The 24,288-nt window shown below is 34.1% G+C and overlaps 2 protein-coding genes across 13 annotated transcripts in view; one reads left to right on the top strand and one right to left on the bottom strand.

The window, feature by feature from the left end:
• Positions 1 to 5,450, bottom strand: part of ORC4 (origin recognition complex subunit 4) — an 82,502-nt gene extending 77,052 nt beyond the window's left edge. For 2 of the 8 annotated variants that reach the window (XM_045479742.1, XM_045479739.1), the window contains exons 1-2: positions 5,315 to 5,425; positions 3,811 to 3,982 (exon numbers count right to left, since the gene is read on the bottom strand). The gene's annotated coding sequence lies outside the window, so the exon portion shown is untranslated. Of the gene's footprint in view, positions 1 to 3,810; positions 3,983 to 5,290 lie in introns of all 8 variants that reach the window. The other 6 variants (XM_045479749.1, XM_045479740.1, XM_045479738.1 and 3 more) reach the window with 6 other exon arrangements.
• Positions 5,451 to 5,717: 267 nt separating this feature from the next.
• Positions 5,718 to 24,288, top strand: part of MBD5 (methyl-CpG binding domain protein 5) — a 449,013-nt gene continuing 430,442 nt past the window's right edge. For 2 of the 5 annotated variants that reach the window (XM_045479727.1, XM_045479733.1), the window contains exon 1: positions 5,718 to 6,342. The gene's annotated coding sequence lies outside the window, so the exon portion shown is untranslated. The remainder of the gene's footprint in view (positions 6,343 to 24,288) is intronic. The other 3 variants (XM_045479728.1, XM_045479729.1, XM_045479732.1) reach the window with 2 other exon arrangements.

Raw genomic sequence — 24,288 nt, forward strand, 5'->3', positions numbered from 1 at the left:
TCAGAGGTAAGGAAAACAAGTTGCCAGACAGAAAGAACCCATGAAATGCACAGCAAAGTCACCTCACAACAAACACTGTGACATTTCAGAACACTGGAAACAACAAAGAACATTCTTTAAGCTTCAAACAAAAATAGGGTGCAGAAGCTTCCATAAAGAAGAAAAGAGTGAAATGCAAAGTGTTGAAAATAAGAATGGCTTCAGATTTTATATCAGACACTAAGAATTCCTTTGCAATTCTGAAGAAAAACATTTCCAACTTAAAATCCTACATCCAAACTAAGTTAGGGTAATCTAAAGATATTTACATACAGAACATAACGCCTCAGACCATTCGCCTCTCAGATAGCTACTGGAGATTGTGACCAAATAATATGAGGATAATCATTAACCTTAATGGATAACCATTAATCTTTTAATGATGATAACCTACGTTAAAGAAATTCTGAAGCATGTACTTAAGCAAAAGAAAACAGATCCTCAAGGAAAACTCAGAGATGCAAAAATTAACATAAAACGAAGAATTACATGGGATACAGGATCTATCACAGAATAGAGAGAGGTTGCATGAGGAGGGGTAACCACATCAAGGAACCAGCCTAAACTGGAGATCAGAATGTTCTAGGAGAAATTTCTCAGCGATAGTTAAACTGATTAAAAAAAAAAAAAAATTAAAAAATTGATACTTTTGAACCTATGCAGATGTGCTGACAATAAGCAAGCAGATTGTTCGGGGCTGAATTAATGATAAATATTGAGAAACTACACAGACATAGGATGGTTATTTTCCAAAAACTAAGGTACCAGTGAAATGATGGGGGGCGCAGGGCTTGGGTATTTGTGGGAAAAAAACCAAATTTACATCGCTCACTGTGGAAGTCAACGGATAATGCCTAACATGGAAAAATCAAGTGGCAGCATATAAGATGTTATTTGTAAATACAGAGTTAAATATCAAAAGAATTAGCCAAAAAAAAAAAAAAAGCTTTAAAAGTTTTTGCCCCTAGCGAGGGGGAAGTAAAGGCTTTAACAGTCACTTTTTCCAACATCACATCCTCCCTGGGGCCTAGCAAAGTGTGGAGATAAAGGCCCAACCATTTCGACCCACCATGGTGCAATTCTGGTGGGCCACATTCTGGAGAATTGAACCTGTGATAAATAAATTAAGCTTTTTTTTTTTTTTTTAATAAGCCATGTACAAATAGTTAATATTTCAAGTGCATGTTCGTTTACATTTGAAACTTAATACTTAAAAAAATATATTTGAAAATACTTTCTAAATTTTAATTACCTTGGCATCTTATACTGTAGAGGCCAATTTGATTGAAAAATTTTAAACTAATGTATGACAAGTTAAAACACACAATTTTGGCTGGAAGTAGAAAGATCCTGAAATCAAATCTCAAAAATTGAAAAGAGGATAAGGGTTCCACATATGGTAATGGCAGATCAGATCAATCCTATTAAAACCAACAAAAAACCTTCACAATAAAAACCAAAGAAACAAAGCAGTATGAAATTACATGCCAAAATACAGGAGGATAAATCAGAAAAATAAACACCATAGTCAGTCACTTTTTCTTGAAGACTTGTACTTATCCAGAAGAAAAGACTGAGAAACAAGAAGAAAGGCTAACTACTGGTAGCTCTGCTGGGTTATGAAGAAAAAAATCGAAGCACAAGACTCACCAAACCCAGATGCAAATAAATCATCACTCAAATTAAAGTTGAGATCTTAAGGAACATCATTTGGATTAGGAAGAAGTGGAAGTAAAATGGAACTTGTAGAACTCATGACTTAAGTCCTACTTAAAGTTAAGTGTAAAACAGAATTACTCTGAAGTCCTGAATATGAACTAAGTGACTTGGGACTGGTAGTGTGCCTGTTACCTTTCCTAGGAAAACATGGCTTCTTGAAAAAGATATCATTATCCTAGGACTCACATATTCTTACAATTTTTCAAATCCAACAACTGGCACACAGGCACACATGAAAAACCATGAAACCAAGAAAAATCATAAACCAGCAAAAATAGACCCATTACAAATTAAGAAATTGGAATTACTGGTCACAAACAACAATTATGAATACTGTGCCAATAAAAGCCACAGTAATTTTTAGTAAGTAGCTAGAAACAGTAAGAATAGATATAGGTGATTTACTTCTTAAAAAGACACTGACTCACAGATTCAAGAATTTCAATTAATTCAAAACAGGAAAAAAAAATTCTACACAAAATGCCATAAAGAAATAGAAGAATACTTAAGACAAAGAAACATTCTTTAAAGATTTCTTTCAAATCAGCCAGTATTAGACTGACAGGTGACTTCTCAAAATCAACAATCAAAAAAAAAAAAAAAAAAAAAAAGCAAAAACAAAAACCCACAATGGAACATTATCTTCAAGATTCTGAAAAACCACCACAATCCTACAATTTAAAAGACCCAAAACTTTCTTCAAGATTGAAGGTGAAAAAAGACACTTGGAAGGTAAGCAAAAAAATTAAGGTAATTGGCCATCAGTACACCTGAATTAAAAATATTCTAGGGGCTCTGGATGGTTCAGTGGGTTAAGCGTCAGACTTTGGCTCAGGTCATGATGTCATGGTCCGTGAGTTCGAGCCCTGTGTCGTGCTCTGTGCTGACAGCCCCAAGCCTGGAGCCTGCTTAGGATTCTGCGTCTCTGTAGCTCTTGCTGCCCCCATTCCCACCCCCCAGTTCACCCTCTGTCTCTGACTCTCAAAATATAAATTAAAAAAAAAAAAAAAGATTCTAAACAGTGTACTAAAAGCAAAAGGAAAAAGATCCTCAAAGAGAATTCAGAGATGCAAAAACAGTTGAGAAAATTCATTTACATACCCAAGTTGTTCCTAACATACTTAAGCATTTTTCAACAACTGAATCAAGTATCAATTTTCAAATTTAAATTAACACTTCATAAAACTAAAAATTCAGTTCCTCAGTAACACTTTTAGCCAGATTCCAAGTGGTCCATAGCCAGCCACAAGCTGGCTACAGTATTGGGTAGCACAAGTATAGAACTTCTTCGAGTTAAAATTACAAATAAATTTAAAACAATAGGAATTAGCATATAAACCAGTAAGGAATGAAATGAAGATAAAAATCATCCAGGAAGCGAGAAATGCTCCAATTATAGAGAAGATATTTGCGATACTAGTCAAATATTTAAGTAAAACACAGACTACCCAATAGAAACATTGTGACAATTCAAATAAGAAATCCAAACAGCCTACAAATATTTTACAAATTGCTCAAAGTCATTAATAACCAGGGAACTGTAAAAACATAAAGCCACACTCATCATGTTGGCATCAACAAAAGACATCAACTGTTAGTGAGACTGTAGAAAAAAAGCATCTACCATATACTGCTGGTGGGAGTTTAAATTGATCTATTTTGGAAAAGTTTGGCATAATCTCCATTCTACAAAAATGCATGCTATGCGTGGAAAAATACATGCACAAGAACATTCACAGTAGCATTGCTCGTAACTGCTAAAAACTGGACACAATCCAAATGCCTATTAATATTAGATGAGTTACATTATTTGTGGTTTATTCAGAAAAAGACTACATCACACTATAGACATTACTATATAAAATGAAAAAACATGAACAATAGCTAAATGTACTAAATGGGTTAAATATTGGTGACACGTGAGGAAAATAACACATAACGTGTAACTCTTTTTACATACAGGTAAAATACAGATAAAATTCATCTGAATCGGGTAGTAATGCCAACACTGGTGGTTAAAAAATACTTGAAATAAATGTAGAAAATAATTACCATAAAAATCCGGTTGCTGTTAACCTCTTGTAGTGGTGAGGTAGGAGGAATATTCAGGAATTGATGGGGGGAGGAGTAGGTCTCCAGTACTAGGAACGTTCTAGTTCTTGACTGTGGTAGTGATCACTCAGTGTTCACTTAATAATTACTCATCGTATTGTGTACCTATGATCTGTGTATTTTTTTGCATATTTAGTATTTTAACGTAAGAAATTAAAATTTGTTACCTAAAGCACTTATATTACTTTGCTGTGACTTTTTTTCTTTTATAAAATGATATATATTTGGTTACAATATAAACAACACTTTAAGGCACAGGACTCTAGTTTTGATTCCACTCGACAAGATTACTGCACACAAAGAAAGCAGTTAAGTACTAGGCAATGATGCATAAATAGGGTTAATTGCCAAAGCGTAAGTAAAATGTAGAAAACAAGTAACAACTTTAATTGATAGTGTATCCTAAAGAATAATTATTACAGAATTAAATACCTGTATGAGGAACATGAGGAATTTTAGATTATTGGCCTTAAAAGAAACTATACAGAATGACAATCTTTCAAAGTACTTTTACAAAAGAAATTAAAGATTGAAATGGTTCTAGTTAAGATTTATGAAATGATGTGAAAAATGGTGTGACTTTACTGAAAAAAAGCCTTACTGATGTAAATACACGAATCCTTTAATAGTCTGAATTATTATCTTATGAGGGAAACATTTCCAGCAAAAATAGGTAGCATTTAATTGAGAAACCAAAGGATTTAAATCCGAGACTAGTAACCAAAAAAAACTTAAAGCAAAATATTCATTTAAAAATCTCTTATCTACACCATAGAAAAGGAAAAATTTGTGATGTCTCTTCTCTATCAACCGTAACATTCCTCCATATCGAGGACTACACAATCCCATATCGCTTTCTGAGAGCAAGCTTAAGCGTTTTGTTGCAGCAACAACGCCAAGCTATAAAGAGGAAATTCCATTCAAGACTTCCCAAGCTTGCTCCCTCCCCAAAAACCACTCCAGAATTCCAAGGAGGGTAGCGAAGTAAGGAATAATGGCCATAATATCTAATACAAGCAATGCATCTAATGCCAGAGTTGTCAAAATTCACACATGGCGCTTCTCTCTTCCCCTGCTCTGAAGCAGTCAACAGTCATCTGCATAGGCTCCAAAGATTCCATTTCTCTCTGACAGCAGTATCATCACATTCCTTACAACCACCATCGGGTGTAGTCAACACCCAGCCAGAGACCTAGTGTCATGAGGAATCCCTACAAGCTTCAGAAATTCGTAGGCAGCCTCACAGGAAAGCCACGAGACAGAAGTGGCCTTCCAGATTTCTGGCCTGCCTGGCCTAGACAAGCCTGCCCCCTTCCCGCATTCTGAGTCTCCACAACCTTCCGTCCTCATTCTTTTCGATTCGCCTTTCACCACTGGCGACCTTAGGCCTTCGTTTCGAGGCCAGCCTAGCCCATATTACCTCTCACAGAAAAGACGCCCTTACCAGGGCAGAGCAGCAATCTAGCCACCACAGGAACCGCTTCACAAGCGCCCCTGGCCGCGTAGTCAGCTCAGCTTCACCTGCCGCTGCCAACGGTACACCAATACTCCCGGCATTCCCCGCGCATGCAGCGCGTCTCCCACCCCGCCCCACTCCCGCCCAAACACGTGACCTACATTTGTCTCCATCCACGCCCACTTCCGTTCCTCCACTTTCCCTTAGGAGGTAGGAGGGGTCAGGGGGTTGTTAAAGAGTAGCGACTTCCTCCTACTCCCCGCCCCCGCCCCTCTACCCCCTGCTACAATGTCTTCCGGGTCGCAAGTGCCTCGGAGCCTTCTGGGAAACCAGATCATTTCCTCCCCTCCCCCTCCTCTTGCCTTCAACCAACCAGCCTCCCGTCAGAGAGAGACATGCGCAGTGAGTGCCTCCCGTCTCTTCTACCCGAACCCCCCCTCCCCCCCCCAGCAGAGAGACCCCAGCAGCAGCAGCAGCTGATGATGAAGAGAGAGGCAGTGGCAGAGGGGGGGCACCTTTTATTTCTATTTTTAAAGGGACAGGACACTAATTTTACCCCACTTCAACCTTGAATTGAGGGGGGTGGGGGGAAGGCGGCTGAGTTCCTTCCCCCACCCTCCAGCCCTGAGACCCGAGAGGGGGATTGAGCCTGAGAGAGAAGAAGAAGGAGTTTCTTCTTCTTCGAAAACCCCCATCCACGACTCCTACCCCCTCACCCCTCCACTAGCCTCCCTCCCGAGCCCCCTCCACCCTCCTCCTCTTTGGCCGTGAGAGGAGGAGAGAAAGAGACCAAAAGCCTCTTAGCAACACAGACCCTTCTCTGCTGCTGCTGCTGCTGCTGCTACTGCTGCTGCTGCTTGGCCCTGGCTGGAGACATCTCACTACACCCAGGAGCAGCCACTTCCCCAGCTCTCCTCCTCCTTCGCCTCCTCCTCCTCCACTCCCCCCCCTTTATTACCCTTTGTGTCATCCTCCACAGCTCCAGGGAAGGCACTCAAAAGTGGGGGGCAGGAAAGGTAAGTGTGTCTGTGGGGGCTTCATTGCCTTCCTCTGGCTCTGACTTTAACTCCGGGGCAACAGTAGCACCAAACCACATACGCAGTGGAGCTCCGGGGTGAGGAGGGGGTGGTGCTGGGGGGGGGGGGGAGTGAAGGAGGGGTTGGAGTGGGGAGGGGTGTGTGAGGTGGGTGCCCATCCTGTCAGAGGAGGAAGGGCACTTTTATTTTTATTTGCTGTTGTCAAAAGTGGTTTCTCTTCTCCAGCTAACATCTGATTGTGTCTTGCTCCAATGGGGGAAAATACAAAAACAACCCCCTCCTTCCTCCAATGAGGCGCCAGGGAAAGAGACAGAAAGAGGCACACTTTCTAGATGTCACTTGAAAAAATTCATTTGGAGAGCTTTTTTCCTTTTTCCCCAGGAAAAGCTCCACTGCATTTGTTTCTGAGTGGGAAAATGTCGGGATCTGGATTGTATTGGAACTGCTTATCCATTTGTAGACCTGAGTGTTTTCCCCTTTTTGGTTCTGTATGTGATTTGGAAATTGACTTCAGTGTTGGAACAGACTTGATTGGTTTTTGCTTTCTGGGTTTAATTTTTCTTTCTTTCTTTCTTTTTCTTTTTCTTTTTCTTTCTTTCTTTTTTTTTTTTTTTTTTTTTTTTTGTTGTTGTGTCTGACTTGCATGGGAGATTTCAAATTTTTAGTTGATAGAGGCCTTATGGTTAGGTTTTGACTTGTATTACAGCCTTTTTTGTTAAATGTTTGTTTCATATATTAGCATATAAAGTTCAAAGCTTAAAATGCTTAAAGTTTCAATACCACTAGTATTGTCTCTCCTTACATAGGTTCTTGATATTTTCCACAAGATGAGAATATTAGCTATTTTGTAATTAATCTGGGTATTTTTCTTATCTTTGTAACTTGTCTGAACAAGTAATCCCCATTGAAAACTTTATGTTGTTCTGGCTTCATGGAAGGCCAAACCTCTCCATCAATAGTTTGCTGGATTGGTACCACTTTCAATTTTAACTGAATTATTTATTTACTGTTGTAAATTGAGATGAGTTTTTCATCTCTTGGGGTACTGAACCAAATTGCTCACTATATGTGAAAGGAGACAAATTTCAAAAATATATTTTCATGAGTCAAATCATGAAGTTGTAGTTAGTATATTCACTGTAGTTTAGACATAAATTGAAAGGTAAATTCAGGTTTAGGTTTATAGAATAACAGTCTTCATAAAAATCACTGTGGCTTTCGATTTCAGTGCTGTATTTTATTTCACAAATGCTAGAAAGTATGTTTCCAATATAGGCCTTTTACTAGAGCTTACATTGGAAAGTGTTATTTTGTTTCATACATACATTTCTTTACCCTTTCCTTGAAGATGGATGCACACATTCATATATTCTCTCTCTCTCTCTCTCTCTCTCTCACACACACACACACTCTCTCTCTCTCTCTCTCTTTCTGTCTCACACACACACACACACACACACACACCCTTTTTTGTAACTGCATTGGTATCTCTGATCCCGTAATTTATGTCAGCAAAAAATATTCTTCTGTAAAACAGCAATTTTATGATCAGACTGATAATATGAAAACAGCAATTTGATCAAATAGAAAGGATTGAAGAAAAATAAATCTAGATGGATATTTGACATAAATATTATAAAACAGGATAATACTTTTAATTTTTATTTTTTTATGGCAAAGCCAAAATATAATAAGCTTATATTTTAGTAGCAGAAAAGCATTGCAAATGTAGAAACTTGTTCTGTAAATTTTCATTAATGTGTACAAGAGTAGACATTTAGACACAGGAAAAAAGCTCTGTAGCAATAAACAATATGGCCTTATTTCCTTCCTTTCTGTTATAAATTTGAACAATTTCTTACCTTTCTCTAAGGTGTAATTGGTGCATTTCAGCAGAAATCTGTGTCAAGTTCAAGTTTTTCTCCCAACATCAATACTAATATTCCAGGTCCACCTAGGATTTCTTGTCCTCACTCTAATACCTCAGCAACCTTAACATAAGAGGGAGAAAGTAGAACTTAGTGAAGAAATCAATTTTAAATAAGGCGAATTGTGCAGATAATTGGATGGTGGTTGCCCCGTCGGCAGCTGAGTGAAAATTTACAGTCTTGAGTATAATACCTTTACTTAATATATGTCTGCTTTTCTTTTGAAAACATTCCTTTATCTCACCACTCCCTGGCTAACCCTGTATAATTTGAGATTTCCAGACTTCCTCTGAGTTGGATAATGATTTATGTTTAAAAAACCTTTTTTATTCTAGCTTATTTTTTAAATATTAAGACATATTTTAAGATTGTAATTTTCATCTAAGTGACATCTTGGAGGTCACTTTATCCAACTCTTCGTTTTCCATTTTGCTGAAGTTCAGAGAGTTTGTGGAACTTACCTAGGTTCCAAGGCCTGTAAGTGGGCAGAGCATGGACCAGAGAACTTAGGTCTCTTAACATTTCCTGTGCTACACGACCTCATTTTCTTTTGTTGGAAATGAAACTGTCATTCACAATTTTGTCTATAGCACTTAAGGATTTTATGTGGAGGCGTATTATCCTAAGAATATTTAGGTAAATAGCTTTAAGCCAAAATTTTGTCTATTTATAATTCAATAATTTGTTGATTTAAAAGGTACTGATTTCTCTCATTGTGGATAGTTACTATTTTGACAATTATTTGTTTCCCTTGATGCTTATGTTTTTTCTGCACTTCTAATTAATCAGTAAATATGCTTTTTACGCTTGGATTAGAGACATATATATAATAATGACCCATATTGTATTATAAACATTTACCTGCTAGTCTTGCTTTGTGAACCACTTAAGACTAAAGATTTGTATCTTAAGATTTACATCCCTCACGGTACAGTGTCCGGTGCACAGTAGGCCCTACTGATTAATTGCCGTAATTGGTATTAGAGTTAGGCATATTTGAATTTCTTTACTCCCATATGTGGGGTTCCTTTCCTTTCTTCCTTTTTCCTTTCCTCTCCTCCCTGCTACAATTTCTCCACTACTATGAATTTTTTTTTCTTTATTTTTACTGTAGCTGTCACTTTTTCTATTAGCCAAATTAAATCCTGTTAATAATATAGTACTCATAGAAAGTAAAAACATATTCCCTCTAATCCTGTACAGGATACAATTTGACAAAAGTAATTTATTTTTAGTGAGAGATTTCAAAAAATTCCTATTAAAAATATCCTAGCAAATATTCAAGATACACTTAAATTTCATTTCATTGAGAGACTAGTGCGATAGGTTACTAGAATGATTAGGCCACTTTTACCAGCTCTATAAAGCAACTGTTACTTAGGTGACATGTTTCCCTGACTTTGTTTTTTTGGTCCTTACCCAGACACTTATCAACTTTCCAGTTTTCTATGGATATGAAGATTTACTCCTAGTCATCAGTGGGACCCCATGAAGTCAGCCAGAAAGCCTATGTCCAACTTATGTACCTTTGCAAACTTGTCTGGATTTTGAATGTATGTGCAAAACAGATTGTACTTAGGTATTCATTAAACATCTTTTGAGCATCTACTGTCTGTCAGGCACTGTGCTAGGCATCTGAGAAACAAGGATGGTCCCTACAGTTTAATGTGAAGAGGTATTTTAATTGTATTCCACAAGTATATTGGTCATAACTTTATTTTGATGTTTCTAAATAAATTTTATATTAACTAAATAAATGGATACTGTTAGGTGGAAAAATGCATGTTTAAGAAGGATTTTGCTGTATTTTATTAAAATAGAAATATATAATGAAAAATTTTCCACTTAATACTGTATTCTGGGGCTTTCTATTCTGTATATAATTCACTAATTTTAGACCATAAAAATAGTCTATGTGACCATCATTACTAGTATTTTATTGATACATACTTTTATTTGAAGGGTGACCATCATTACTAGTATTTTATTGATACATACTTTTATTTGAAGATTATCAATATTGTTTATTGAAGTATCTCTTATAAAATTATTCCAAAACAAAAAACAAAACCCAAACTCTCCAAACTTAAACTTTTTTTTTTCAAAAGTAACTTCTCTTCTTACATTTCATATACCAGGTTACCTTTCATGGTTCATTGGAATACATGGTACATCATTTTCATTTTGATCATTTAGTTATTTTCTATAGTTTAAGCTAACAGTATAATTTATTTATCATGGAATAATTATAGTATATACTGTTCAGGAGTTTTGGAATTTTCGTTGTGTACTAGATAAATTCCTCCAAGATCCTCATTAGAAACTTTCCAGTTCTACCTCTAAATTGGTTAGTTGCAATTATTAATCCTCACTATGTTATGTAACTTCAGTAAAATGAGTTATTAATTTCTTAGTTAATGGATGTTTCAAAACCAAAGAATAGTATCTTGGTTCCTATCATGGCTTTCATATGTAATTTAAAGATTAGAGAGAGATTTCCTGGATTTTCTTTGTCCTTCTTAAACTGTACCTCTTAGAGTAATATTGATTCACAATTTGGAAGGAGGAGGGGCTTGGGCTCCCTTGCTGGTACAGTATCTTGTGCAGGTAAATAGATTCCTGAAGGTCAATCTGATCTCTTTCAAAGTCATTCTTAACTTTTATTTTAGTACTAATCATAATTACCATTTATTATAAGTATCTAATACTGTGACAAATATAACAAAACACTCATCCTGTGAATTTTGAACATTGTTCCCATGTTACAAATGGGGAAACCTATTACTGACAAAACAGCATTTTACATATAGCAGCAAAATATTCAATCACAGTAAATTCATAACTTTTTAATTTAAAATACAGACACAGTAACTTTTATCAGTCAGTAATTTCTCTGGTAAACATCAGTAAAATCATTGCCCCAGTAGCTTATTGATGGAGTGATGGAAAATTTCTAAAAGTTTACAAGGACAGAAAAACAATTAAAAAAATCCAATTCTTTATAAGGAGCATAGATACAGATCAGTGTGCAACTTGAAGTAAAATACGCTTGACCCTTGAACAACACAGGTTTGAACTGTTCGTCCACTTATATGCAAATTTTTTATAGCACTGTAAGTATTTTTTTCTTCCTTATGATTTTCTTAACTTTTTTCCTCTAACTTTATTATAAGAATACAATATATAATACATGTAACATACAAAATGTGTGTTAATTGACTGTTTATGTTATTGGTTAAGGCTTCTGGTCAACAGTAGGCTTTTGGTAGTTAACTTTTAGGGGAGATAGAAATTATACTGGATTTTCAACTGCGCAGAGGTCAGCACTCCCATTGTTCAAGGGTCAGCTGTAAACGTAAAGTCAATCTTCTCTTTGTATGGCAAAAATTACATTTAGGCTTTCTACATATTGAACTTCCTTTCTCTCGCATGAGTTACATTTAGCATTTTGTTACATGAAGTTTGAAAGTTCCAACAATTTGTGACCCCGTGAATATTTACTATAAACATTTTAATGTAAATGTTGATAATGGAAAACCTCGAAATAGAGGAGACTTTATATTGTCTAATGCTTGAGTGTTTATATACACATATCTTCTGGATCCTGTATCTTAAAAGATTTTCATAATTACCACATTACAAATATAGAATTAAGTTTAATGTATTCTTTTTAGTACTATTTAAAGTCAGAAATATTTTTAGTATAAGAATGGACAACTTGTTGGTTTCTCCAGATTCCTAAATTATTATTCTTTAAAGCAGCTACTGAATTAAAATACTTTTTGATCTAGCTAACTAGAGTTGATTTTTACATTCTTTGCTTCTAGGAGAAAAGAGTAATTTGTAAAAATTACTAATCAAGTAATTTTCATATTTATCCTAAGTAGATACACATTCATCCTATATACATAAGTTGCTGATATCATTCTATAAGCAATTATGCCAATGCATTATGTCCTGTAGAATTTCAAAATATTTTAAATGCTGAGGAACTATTCTCTGTTATCTATTATACTTCAGAAAGGAAATTTTATACCAAATTAGTTTTATTGTTTTTAAGAACAATCTAAGTAATTGGTCAGATAGAGTAAGTCATTGGTCTCCAGTAATTTCCTTAGATAACCCAAAGGTAATTCTTAAGAGGTAATACCTAAATATAGGTACCCAAAGGTACCTATATTACCCAAAGGTAATACCTAAATATAAAGATTAAAAGTAAAGATTCTTACTTCTCATTGTTTCTGTTTGAGGTACTTCTATATCATGTAAAATTTCAGAAGTTGGAATGACTCAGAATTTTTCAGAAAGACAAGGTGAGAACCAGGCTTAACATCTATTAAAGACATATCTTCTAATGTAGTTGGACTTAATGGAAAAGAAAATCACTAATGACATCATACTGGTGTAAAGCATACACTTCATTCAAAGTTGTAGGTGGCTAATTCTAACTTGAGTCCTATTTCAGTTGACCTATATAACCTTTTCTTAGAGAACTTGTAATTAAATTTTGTGTCATTGAATAATTTATTAGAACATACTATGTTAAAGGACTAAAATGAGTTACATAAATCAGTCACCAGCCTTGCAGTGGTGAAAAATTTTTGCACATCCATGCTTCACTGAGTTCTTTGCCAACCAACCAACATTCAGGCAATGAGAGGAAACATTTCTGTATGGGGCTAGTGTTAAAATTTACATTCTTGTGCTGCCCTTTTTTTTTTTTTTTTTTTAATTTAGTGTCTAACTCATGGAAGTTTGTTTCTTCAGGTTGACTGAATGCAAAATTAGATTTATCCTTGCATCCAAAGCCATCTTTTTCTATATACGTTGAGTCCAGACATGTTCTACTGATCTGTTGACCATTAATTAACTTAGTTTATACAATCTTAATGTTACTACTATCTAAAAATAATAATCTTGGCTGTATATATACAGTCACTAATGTTGGAGGAGGGAAGTATTCCACACCCAACAAAAGAAACGTATTCATTTTTAAATAACTTTCCTTACTTGGGATTACTGATCTAAAAAACAGCAGCTATGTAAGTTAGAAAGGATTTTTATTTATTTGGAAAGTCAAATGTAAAGTGTATCATTAATGAATGAATATTAAGCAACATCAAAATATTTAGAAAGTCAAATACATGTTGCAGTAATGACAGAACTATAGAGGCTATTTTTTAGCATTATTCCAAAATCATTTTCCTTCTTCCACATTTGTCACACGAGTTTTTGCTGAAGGATTTCTTGGCCATTTTAGAGACTGTAATCTAGTTAAAAGGTTTGTTTATACTTCCCATCTCTGTTCTGCTGATGGTATTAGAATGCAGGCCAGAGCCAGACATCTAACTGTTTATAACATTCAAACTTCAATTAAAGCTGCAGTGTTCAGTTCACTATATATCAGAAAGCTTATACCAGCTACAAATATCACCACTAATGATGGCAATGATTTTGTGTAGCCATAGGCCTTCCTAAATTATGCCATTCCTTGTGAATACTTTTTTCCTTTTAGATGGTATTAACATTAATTCTTTCATAGAAGTCTAAAGATGAAGTTTATTTTCTACCAGTAGTAAAGCATTTTCTTTAGCAGTTTCTTTTGATAATGAAACCAAACAGCTTATATTATTGTATATCTTATTTAAATGGCCAGTTTAGTTTTTAGTTGTTTTTTTTAAATTAATAAATTTGATAGTAGATGTTTGTTAGCTAATTGATTCAACTCAGGTTTCCAGTTTGAAGAAAGTAGCGATATGTTGCGTAATAGAAAACAAAAGTAACAGTCATATTACTCCAGCGTTTTGTGTATGTGAGGAGACTAGACCCACATAGTACAGATTTTAATTTAATCTTATGTTGCTTTTCTGGTCTGCTGCTCTGCTGTTTGTGGTTTTTATGTTCTAAGTATGTTGGTAAACTATTTAAATTTTTTTCTTTTGAAAACTTTTAAGAATTCTTTAAAAACATTTCTTCAGCAGCTTCACTGTTTTTGCTTATTCTACCTCATTGATTTAGAAAATGAATTATGTGTGTATGTGTTTAATTTTGTAATGACTAGGCAAATTTGCTATGTTATATTACTTTCTCTTTTTATAAGAATAAATTTTAGTTTTTACTAATTTTAGACCTTGATTACTAAATTTATACATTCTTTATGTACATATATTTTTTATTAAAATACAAGTTTATAGGAGGCTTAAACATTTTAGGAAAGATGAAAAATCATATTAAATTCAATGAATACTTGCTATAATGCTTTTAATTAAAATACATTACAATGGAAAAATCTACATTACACATTTTCCTGGCACTGAAAGAAAGGATTCATTTATTTTGAAATTTTATAAGAAAGTTAAAAAATACTACCTAGAGTGTTTGAGGATAAGAACTAACAACAACCAGAGAGCCTGGGTGGCTCAGTTGATTGAGCGTCTGTTGATTTTGCCTCAAGTCATGATCGCGGGGTCATGGGAATGAGCCCCGCATCAGGCTCTGCACTGAGCATGGAGCCTGCTTAAGATTCTCTCTCTCTCTCTCTCTCTCTCTCTCTCTCCTTCTCTCTCTCTTGCTTTCTCTCTCCCTCCCCCTCTCTGTCTCTCTCCTTCTGCCTTTCTCCTCCACTCAATGCTCACCATCTCTAAAGTAAAAAATATAATAATAAAAAAATAAAAAGAACTAACAACAGCCATGCAAAATTTGGATTTGTAAGCTAAAAAATATGGAAAGATCTCTAAGATAAGCTAAACTGAAAACAGGGTACAAAATGATGTGTGCAGTATGATCCCATTTATGTAAAAAATTGCCCAAACAGAATAAATATAAGAATTTATATTTACATGCATATAATACATATTTTATACCATATGTACATATATTTATAAAATAAAAATTGCATAAAATATATGCCTTATGTTTATGTAAATATATTAAGAAAAGATTTGGAAAATATGTAGCAGATTATATCCTTGGTTTATAGAAAGTATGTGGGATGCTAGAAAATTAAGAACTCTTACAGTTTTGCATACTTTACTTGGGTTTATTTTTAACAATAAGTTTATATTCATGTAGTAATTTTATAATGGAAAGAAATATTTATGTATTAAAGGAATGAGAAAAAGAATGACCCAGGAAAATTGCAGTCCCATCCCCTAATCATCACATGAATATATCCCCTTGAATACCTTGAAGAGAATTGAGTATTGGCTAACAATCATCATAGCTCGATACAGAATAAGGTCTGTTAGACTGATCTAATCTTATCTAACAGGGTGAAAAGCATTGTCAATTGAGGGAGGAACAATGAATATGATCTATCCTGACTTTAAAATACTTTGCTTCTTATTGCTAAATGAATTTCTCATGAACTTGGGAAAATACCAACTGGGGAACTGGTGGTAAAGAATGTCAGTCATAAAGTGGTGATGATAAGACAGTTTCAGTCTGAGATCAGATAGAATATGTGGTGGACCTAAGATAGACTCTTATTATTTTAATCAGTGCCCCAAATTATTATATCCTCATTCAAAATACAGATGGCATAGTCACTTAACATTTTTATAATTTTTCTGTATTCAGGTACTGGTTTGAATAGAAGACAAAGATAAAACAAGTTTTTAACTTTAAGTCTTTTTTTTTAAAGTGACTGGAATATGTACTTGAAAAACACTTCAGGAGCTTTTGTAAAATAACATCAAACTGAGTATGAAAATACACAGAGTAAAGAAACAATTAGAATTCTGTAGAGTTAATCACAGTGGGCTTCTTGGGAGGACATGAGTGAATCAAAGTTTAGGTAGAGGAGAAATCATAGGTTGGCTGAGGAGAGTAATTCAAGTTAAGACAAAGCTTCCAATGCGATATGGGGATAGGGGAGCTTATTTTTAGTAGTTTGAAAGCTAGGATTAAAATTCAAAATAACTTGGTAAATTAAGACAGACGTTAGAAATAATATACCTTGCATTTATGTTTTTAACACTTCATTTCCAAGAATGCAGGTCAGAAAAGAAATAGGGAAAAAATAACTTACATAAAACATAAGGAAGTGAATAGTTCTTTATAGTTATGACTGGAAAATTTGTCAGGAGCCCGAAGCAAATATATTCTGAAAGAGTTAGAAATCAAATGCTATGTAGTTAAAACAGGAAAATTTGAGGGCGCCTGTGTGGCTCAGTTGGTTGAGCGTCCCACTTCACCTCAGGTCATGATCTTGCATTTTGTGAATTCAAGCCCCACATCGGGCTCACTGCTGTCAGCGTGGAGCCTGCTTTGGGTGCTCTGTACCCCCTCTCTCTCTCTCTCTCTGCCCCTCCCCTGCTTGCTCTTTCTCAAAAATAAACATTAAAAAAAAGTTTAAAAAGAAATTTAAAAAAATAAGAAAATTTTATTCAAGGATATTAGCTGAGGTTCTTTTTCTTTTCATAATTAAAATTAATACCCAAGTTGGTCCCTAGGATCAATAGTAATTAGTATACAATTAAAACTGTAAATCTTACATATAAATTCTAAGAATAACAAGAAGATATAGCTTATATTTTCTCCATTTACTTGAGTTTTATTTGCATCTGGCATAATTTATTTCCATCTGGCTGCCTCATGTCAGTTACCAATCCACCTATCTGTACCATCACAAGTTGAACTTTTTTTCTCCTGAAAAATGTCAGTTTTAAAGAGTTCTATCAAATATGGCTCTGTATTTTGTTTTCATCTGAGAAGTCAGTGATTTTTCTCTTATGTAGGGGTCATTGTAAGTACTCAGTATTCCTTATCTCTCTCTCTCTCTCTCTTTTTTTTTTTTTTTTTATTTTTATTTTTTTTTTTTTTACCAGTGCCTTGCCAGTGTCTTTCTTCAGCCAATATATGTTGACATCAATTATGTGCTCTGGAATAGTGACCAAAAATAGACATAGGTCTTGCTCTTTTGAACTTATCCTAAAGAGTAAAGATAGTAATCAAATAATTGTATAAATGAATGCAGGGTTGGAACTATTCCAATTGCTGTAGAGAGGTACATGGGATTTAATATGAGGCTCTTAGAAGGTTAATTTAACCAATCAATGGGATCAAGGGAAGTTAGTTTTGGTTTTTGGTTTTTTGGAGGAAGTGCTTAGTTAACTGAAATCTTGATAAATTAGTTAACTTGATCAAGAGAGAGAAAAGTTTTCTGAAGGGAAGGAATAGTATGTACAACGGTACTGAGGGGGAAGGAGCATAGTACCTAACATTAAATGAAGGTCAGAATGACAGAAGTTTCAAGAACTAGAGAGTGCATAGGAAAAGGTGATGCTAGGGATTAATGTAGGAACCAAACTGCAAGATGTAGGCCAATGTTTTCTTTTCCTTATGATTAATATTTATACTTAGACTAATATTCTTTATTTTCAATGCAAAAATTTACTACCACATATAAAAGTGTTGTTTTATAAGAGTTCACTTTTATTTCAGTTTAAAACTTTATGCTTTTTCTCATGGAATTATGATTATAGTGGTCAGGTCTTATAAAACCTCTTTAACGCAGATAACAATGGAAAGTAGTGAACATAACATCATGCCCTAAACATAACTAGGTAGAGGTTAGAAAAGAAAAGGAAGAAAGGGTATTAAAATTGATGTTTGTATGTATTCAAGAGAATATCCAGGGTGTGATTGAGTTATAAATAATGAAGAAAAAGAAAAAGTCTGCAAGTATAGTAGGCTGATATAGGATATCATAGCAAATGATTGTGAGGGACACATTCAGTGGGACATCTTGAGAAGACCTTTAACTGGCACCTGAATGTATAATGTGATATCTGTAGCAAACCAAGACAGAGTAGAAGACATCATATTCACAAACAGAATGTCGCAAATCTAGGGCGTATTTGTGTTGATGTTATTAGAATATAAATTTTTTTTAATTCCCTTAAGAAAAGTAGAATTACTAATCACAGTACAATGCCAACTTTATTTTGCTAATTTTTAGAATAATTTGTACAGTCAGAATTAATTATAAATTATTAAGTTGCATTAACTATTTCAGGCCTCAATATTAGCTTTGAAAATATTGATGTATCTCAATTGAAGTTGTAGCTTAAAGACAAAGTTGAAGAAATTTAATTTTTAATTGTTATTTTCCATTTAATTTATATTGCTGATAAAATATCTTCATGTTGATCTTTAAATTTTAAGCCTCTTTTAACACTGGTTTCTGTCTGTGTTAAGTAAGAAGCCATGTAATTAATAACTAAAAGTTCAAGAAATATCCCAAATACTAAGAACATTATAAAAATAGATTAAGTCACTTTAGTTAGTATAAGACGAAAATATTGCAAAGATGTGTTAAATGGTAAGGATGAGGTAAATATATATAAGCATTTACTGAAGGGACAAGTTGTATCACGTTACTATTGGTTGGTGAATTCTGCCAGTGCGTCATCCATCTGGTGATCTTGAACTTCACTTTCTGGCGTTTTCAGAAATGGCAAACCACGGTTTTAAAGCAAGTTAACATCTAAAATTAAAAACTACAGAATTGAGTTTGTGTTATTTATTCACTTATTTGTCTTTTAACTAATTTATAAAGCATTCTTAATGAGACGGTATCAGTAACATTGGTTTATTTTTCATGCAGTGTCTAGCTGACCACTGATGATTCATAGACCATAAGTGTTTGGGAAGCTTACTGTGTTTGAAAAGATAGTTTACCAAATTAATTTAATAATTCTGACGGGTCAAGGTACTTTTTAAACAGAAATGAGGAATCACTTGGGAATTGTTTAGGGATTGATATGTTCTATGTTTTACACCTTCCTGTTTTTCTTTCTATCAAAGTGTGTTCCAGAGATCCCTAGTTCTGTGTAAGTTAATAGGTATGACACACCCCCACCAAAGTTCCTTTATCGAATTTAGTTTAGAAAGTAAGATTATGGGACACCTGTGTGACTTCAGTTAAGCATCTGACTATTTCGGCTCAGGTCATGAACTCACAGTTCTGAGGATAAGCCCCACACCAGGCTGTGCGCTGGGCATGTAGCCTGCTTAGGATCCTCTCTCCCTCTTGCTCTGCCCCTCCCTGATGTGCACTCTCTTTCTCAAAGAAAAATATGATTATGATTAAAGAATGCTGGGTAGGATTTTTTACTGCAGTAGTAAATCAATAACATGTATCAAGTGCTTACTTTTTGCCATTCACTTTGCTAAGTGTTTTACATACATTATCTTATTTAATCCTCTTAACGACCAGAAAAACCATTCAGAAGTATATTCTTCATATAATGCACTGCTTATAAGCACCAATACAAAAAAGTCTGTTAAGAATGTAAAAGTGAGACAAATAGCACTTTAAACTGTTACAAACCTATAGCTTTGGAAAAGAAAGGTTAGGAAATTTATGCTTAAAATTAAATATTCAATAGTATGTTTCTCTGCATATTTTATATTTGGAATGAACTATTTAATTTTTTATTTGAGTATAGTTGACAAACATTATATTAGTTTTAGGTAGATAACATTGATTCAATAACTTTGTATGTTGTGCTGTGCTCACCACAAGTGTAACTGCCATCTGTCACCATGCAACACTATTACAATACCACTGACTATATTCCCTCTTCTGTACCTATTATTCCTGTGACTTATTTGTTTCATACGTGGAAATGGTCACATTTCTATATACTAATAATGAAGTAGCCGAAAGAGAAATTAAGAAAACAGTTCCATCTACAATTACACCAGAAAGAATAAAATACCTGAAATAAACTTAACCAAGTAGGTGAAAGACCTGTACTCTGTAAACTATAAAACACTGATGAAAGAAATTGAAGACGACACAGGGGTGCCTGGGTGGCTTGTTGGGTTAAGTGTGGTTTCCGCTCAAATCATCATCTCATGATTGTGAGATCAATCCCCGTGTCAGGCTCCATGCTGGGTATGGAGCCTGCTTAAGATTCTCTCTTCCTCTGCCCCTCTCCTGCGTGCATGCATTCACTCTTTCTCTCTCTCCATGCTGGGTATGGAGCCTGCTTAAGATTCTCTCTTCCTCTGCCCCTCTCCTGCGTGCATGCATTCACTCTTTCTCTCTTCCAACAAATGGAAAGATATCCCATGCTCAGGGATTAGAAGAAATAATATTGTTAAAATGTCCATCCTACCATAAGCAATTTACAGATTCAGTTCAATCCCTATCAAAATACCAACAGCATTTTTAACCTAGAACAAATAATACTAAAATTTGTATGGAACCACACAAACACTTCTGAATAGCTAAAACAATCTTGAGAAAAAAGAACAAAGTTGGAGGTATCACAATTCCAGAATTTGAGATATACTAAAAAGCTATAGTACAACTATAATATTCACAGATGATCAGTGATAACCATACTTTTTTTTTCTTTTTTTTTTTTTTTTTTTTTTTTTTTTTTTTTTTTTTTTTTTTTTTAATATGTAGCAACTTTTAGAGCTTCAGAAGCAGTGCTCAGTTTGAGCACTGGCTCCACATACTGAGCGTATAGTATGTAGCCTTTGGTGAGCTGTTAAGGTTCTGAACTTGGGGGATTATCTGTAAAATTAGCATAGTGACTCCATTCTCACACAGTTATGGTTATTAAATAATAGAGTGCATATGAAGTCATAGCATGTTGTGGACATTCACTAAAATTTAATTTCCTTTCCTTTTCTTTCTTTGCTTCTATTATTAGTAATAACCACATTTCAGAATCTTTGTGAAATTATGAATTTAATTTTTTCTCCTTTTTAAAAAAATAAATTTATCCATTACTCCTAAAAATACTTTAAAACTTTCCCTGAAATTCTACCTATGAGGACCTAATCTACTCTTTACCTTTGCTTTCCTGCCCTTAGCTAATAAAATGGATACCTATAAATACTGCTGGGCTCAGGTGTTAGAGAAATTTGAATAAATGATCATACTTCATTAATGTAAATATTCTATTCCTAGCTTACAGCAGTGCTTTTGGTAATTCTTATTAAGTGAAATAATATATAAATAGGTTACTTTTCTTTGTCTAGTTTCTCCACATCAAACTTAAGGCAGTATTAGGGGATGTGTCTGGTTCAGTCAGTTGAGCATCTGACTTTTGATTTTAACTCAGGTCATGATCCCAGGGTTGTGGGATTGAGCCTCATGTCAGGCTTCTCGTTGAACATGGAGCCTGCTTAAGATTCTGTCTCTCCCTCTGCCCCTCTCCCCTACTTGCACTCTCTTTCTCTCAAAAAAAAATTTTTTTTAATTAAAAAAAAATAGGCAATATTTTTTAAAAAGTTAAGAGCTTGGACTCGAGAGCCAGTCTGTCTGGATTCAAATCCTTATTCTAACATTTCCTATCTGCCTCAGTTTCATCGTTAGTAAAATAGGTGTAATAATTATGCCCACCTCAGGATTGTTTAATAAGATCAGGGTATGTAATATATATGTGTGTGCGTGTGTGTGTGTGTGTACATTTGTATATGTATGCATGTGTGTATATATATATATGTGTGTGTGTGTGTATATATATGTATATGTGTGTGTGTATATACATATATATACATATATATGTAGATATATCTTTAAAAATGCCTGGCACTACTGTTAAAAACATTAACTGTTCTAGCAATTATATATTGAAAAACTGATGGCTTAAATATGGTGAGTGTCTAACTTGGTAATTTTTCATTTGCAGAATAAAACAAATTCAGTTTAATTTGCAGTTCCTTGAAAACTATGTCAGACTTTTATTTAGGATTTTGTATTTTCCAAATTCTTTATATTATTTTTAAATTTTTTATCTTATTGTTGAAACATAGTGGGAAAAACCTCCCCATTGTTTCCCATAAAGAAACAGAGACATACAGAAAGTTCATACCTTTTAAAGCATGGCAGTAGAAAAGTTAGTAGAAAGACTAAATTAGAATTCAGAATATTTCATGTGCCAGTATTTTGATCCAGCTATGTCTGCTCTTTATTAAGTATTCAAACAACACACCTATTCGTTGGCAAAATAAATCTTAAAGTTATATTACTCTGTTCTTCAAAAATTTTATTGGCTTGTGTTTCCGTGGATGTGTCCTTTTAAGTTTTATTCACTGAAAACTTGTATGAAAATAAAGTTTTAAATGGGATTAATGGGGCGACTGAGTGGCTTAGTTGGTTAAGCTTCCCACTTCACCTCAAGTCATGGTCTTGTGGTTCATGGGTTTGAGTCTAGCCGCCTTGGGCTACCTGCTGATAGCTCAGAGCCTGGAGCCTGCTTCAGATTCTGTGTCTCCCTCTTTCTGCCCCTCTCCTGCTTTTGCTCTGTCTCTTTCAAAAATAAATAAGTAAAAATTTAAATAAAATAAGAAAAAAATAAATGGGATTAGATTAAAGCTTTCTCTTTGGATATTTAAGGATCAAGTATTTTTTTAAAGGTATCAATGGCTCCCCCCCCCCGCCCCGCCATGAACTAATTAAAAAACTCCCCTGTTTCTCATATTGTCAGTATGTCATACTATATATTATGGGCTCAATGTAGTTTTCCAAGCCATCCTAGAAACTTAACCATCATTGTTAATATTTCGTTTCTGTGAAAAGTAATTCCAATTTCAAAGAGTAAATTATTGTACAATTAGCTTTTGAAAAGTAGTAGGATTATAAGAACAGTATGTTTCTGTAAAGACACATGAGAGAAACATTAAAAAGTTGTTCTTTAGTTTAAAATATTATGTAGTATTTATAATTCAGCATTAAGAAAGTGATAAACAGCCTGGTTGGGATACAGAAAATAGTAAGATTAAGACCAAAAGACTCAGAACCATCTCTTTGAGAGAGAATTGTAAATGATTTCTTAGACAAGTAGTATAATAGTATCTAATTTCAAGTTTGTAATTATTGTTCATAGTTGCTTAGGAGGTAGGATTATTGTGTACAATAATTTATTATGAATTTTCTTTTTAAAAATAACAAAACTTAAAGTTTAGTATTCCAATCTAATAATTTGCTAACATTTATGGGGATTTTTACAAAAATGTCACTTTCATTATAGAAAATTAAACAAATACAATTTCATATGTATTTAAAATAGGAAGATAATTAATGGAAAGACAACGACCTTGCTACTTTCCACATGAAATAATGTTTATATTTTGTAAACAACTTCTATAAAATGCTTGTGCACACACTTGCTCTCTCTCTCTGGTATTTTGATATATTCATTCTGATGATTGGGGGCATAGACTCAGGAATCCTAATCAACTGACAACCTAGTTTGAAAACTCAAGTTACTTTATTTTGCAAATTCTGATGCCATTAAACCACTTTTATGTTTCTGCTAAAAAAATCAAGTTATGTCTAAGTCTTTTTTTTTTTTTTTTTTAAGTCTGTCTTGTGAAAAGAATTAATCTCTTTACATGAGATTATTGTGGACATTTTAGGCTAACAGTGGCTAAGGGACATCAAATTCTAACTCAAGGGAATAGTAGTATTTTTCTAAGCAGGAATTTTTCTCAGAGAGAAAACATCAATTGTAGTGTTGATTCTTATTATATATGTAGTTAGGTAAAGAGAGACCTAGGAGTCAAGAAATAATCTTGGGTTTTTCATAGTGGTATAGAGAAGCATAAATTCTATTCATTCATTCAGTTACTTGCTCTACAAATACTGATTACTTGCTATGAGTTAGTTACTCAGCAATAAATAAGACAGACAGGGACCAAGATGCTCAAGAGTGATCCACATTACAAAGACTAAACAAGTGTTTCAGGTAGTTAGAGAATAGAGATACAAGTTGAGTTGTAAGACAGACATTTCAAGATGATAATAATAAAGGCATGTAATTTTCAGTGTTTTAGTTTTACTGATGAAGAAATAGAAATCTGTTACTAGAAAAGGTGGATGGTATATCCAAGGCCATATAGCAAGTGGTATATCTAGGACTGAGGTCCCCTGCCTCCTGGACTTTTTATATTTGCCACTTGGATTAAAACAGGAAGCTGAAAGAGAAGAAAGTAAGGCAAGGTACCTAAAAATTTGAACCAGACACTT

This window comes from Leopardus geoffroyi, chromosome C1 (genome assembly GCF_018350155.1).
Source record: "Leopardus geoffroyi isolate Oge1 chromosome C1, O.geoffroyi_Oge1_pat1.0, whole genome shotgun sequence".
Classification (NCBI taxonomy): Eukaryota; Metazoa; Chordata; class Mammalia; order Carnivora; family Felidae; genus Leopardus; species Leopardus geoffroyi.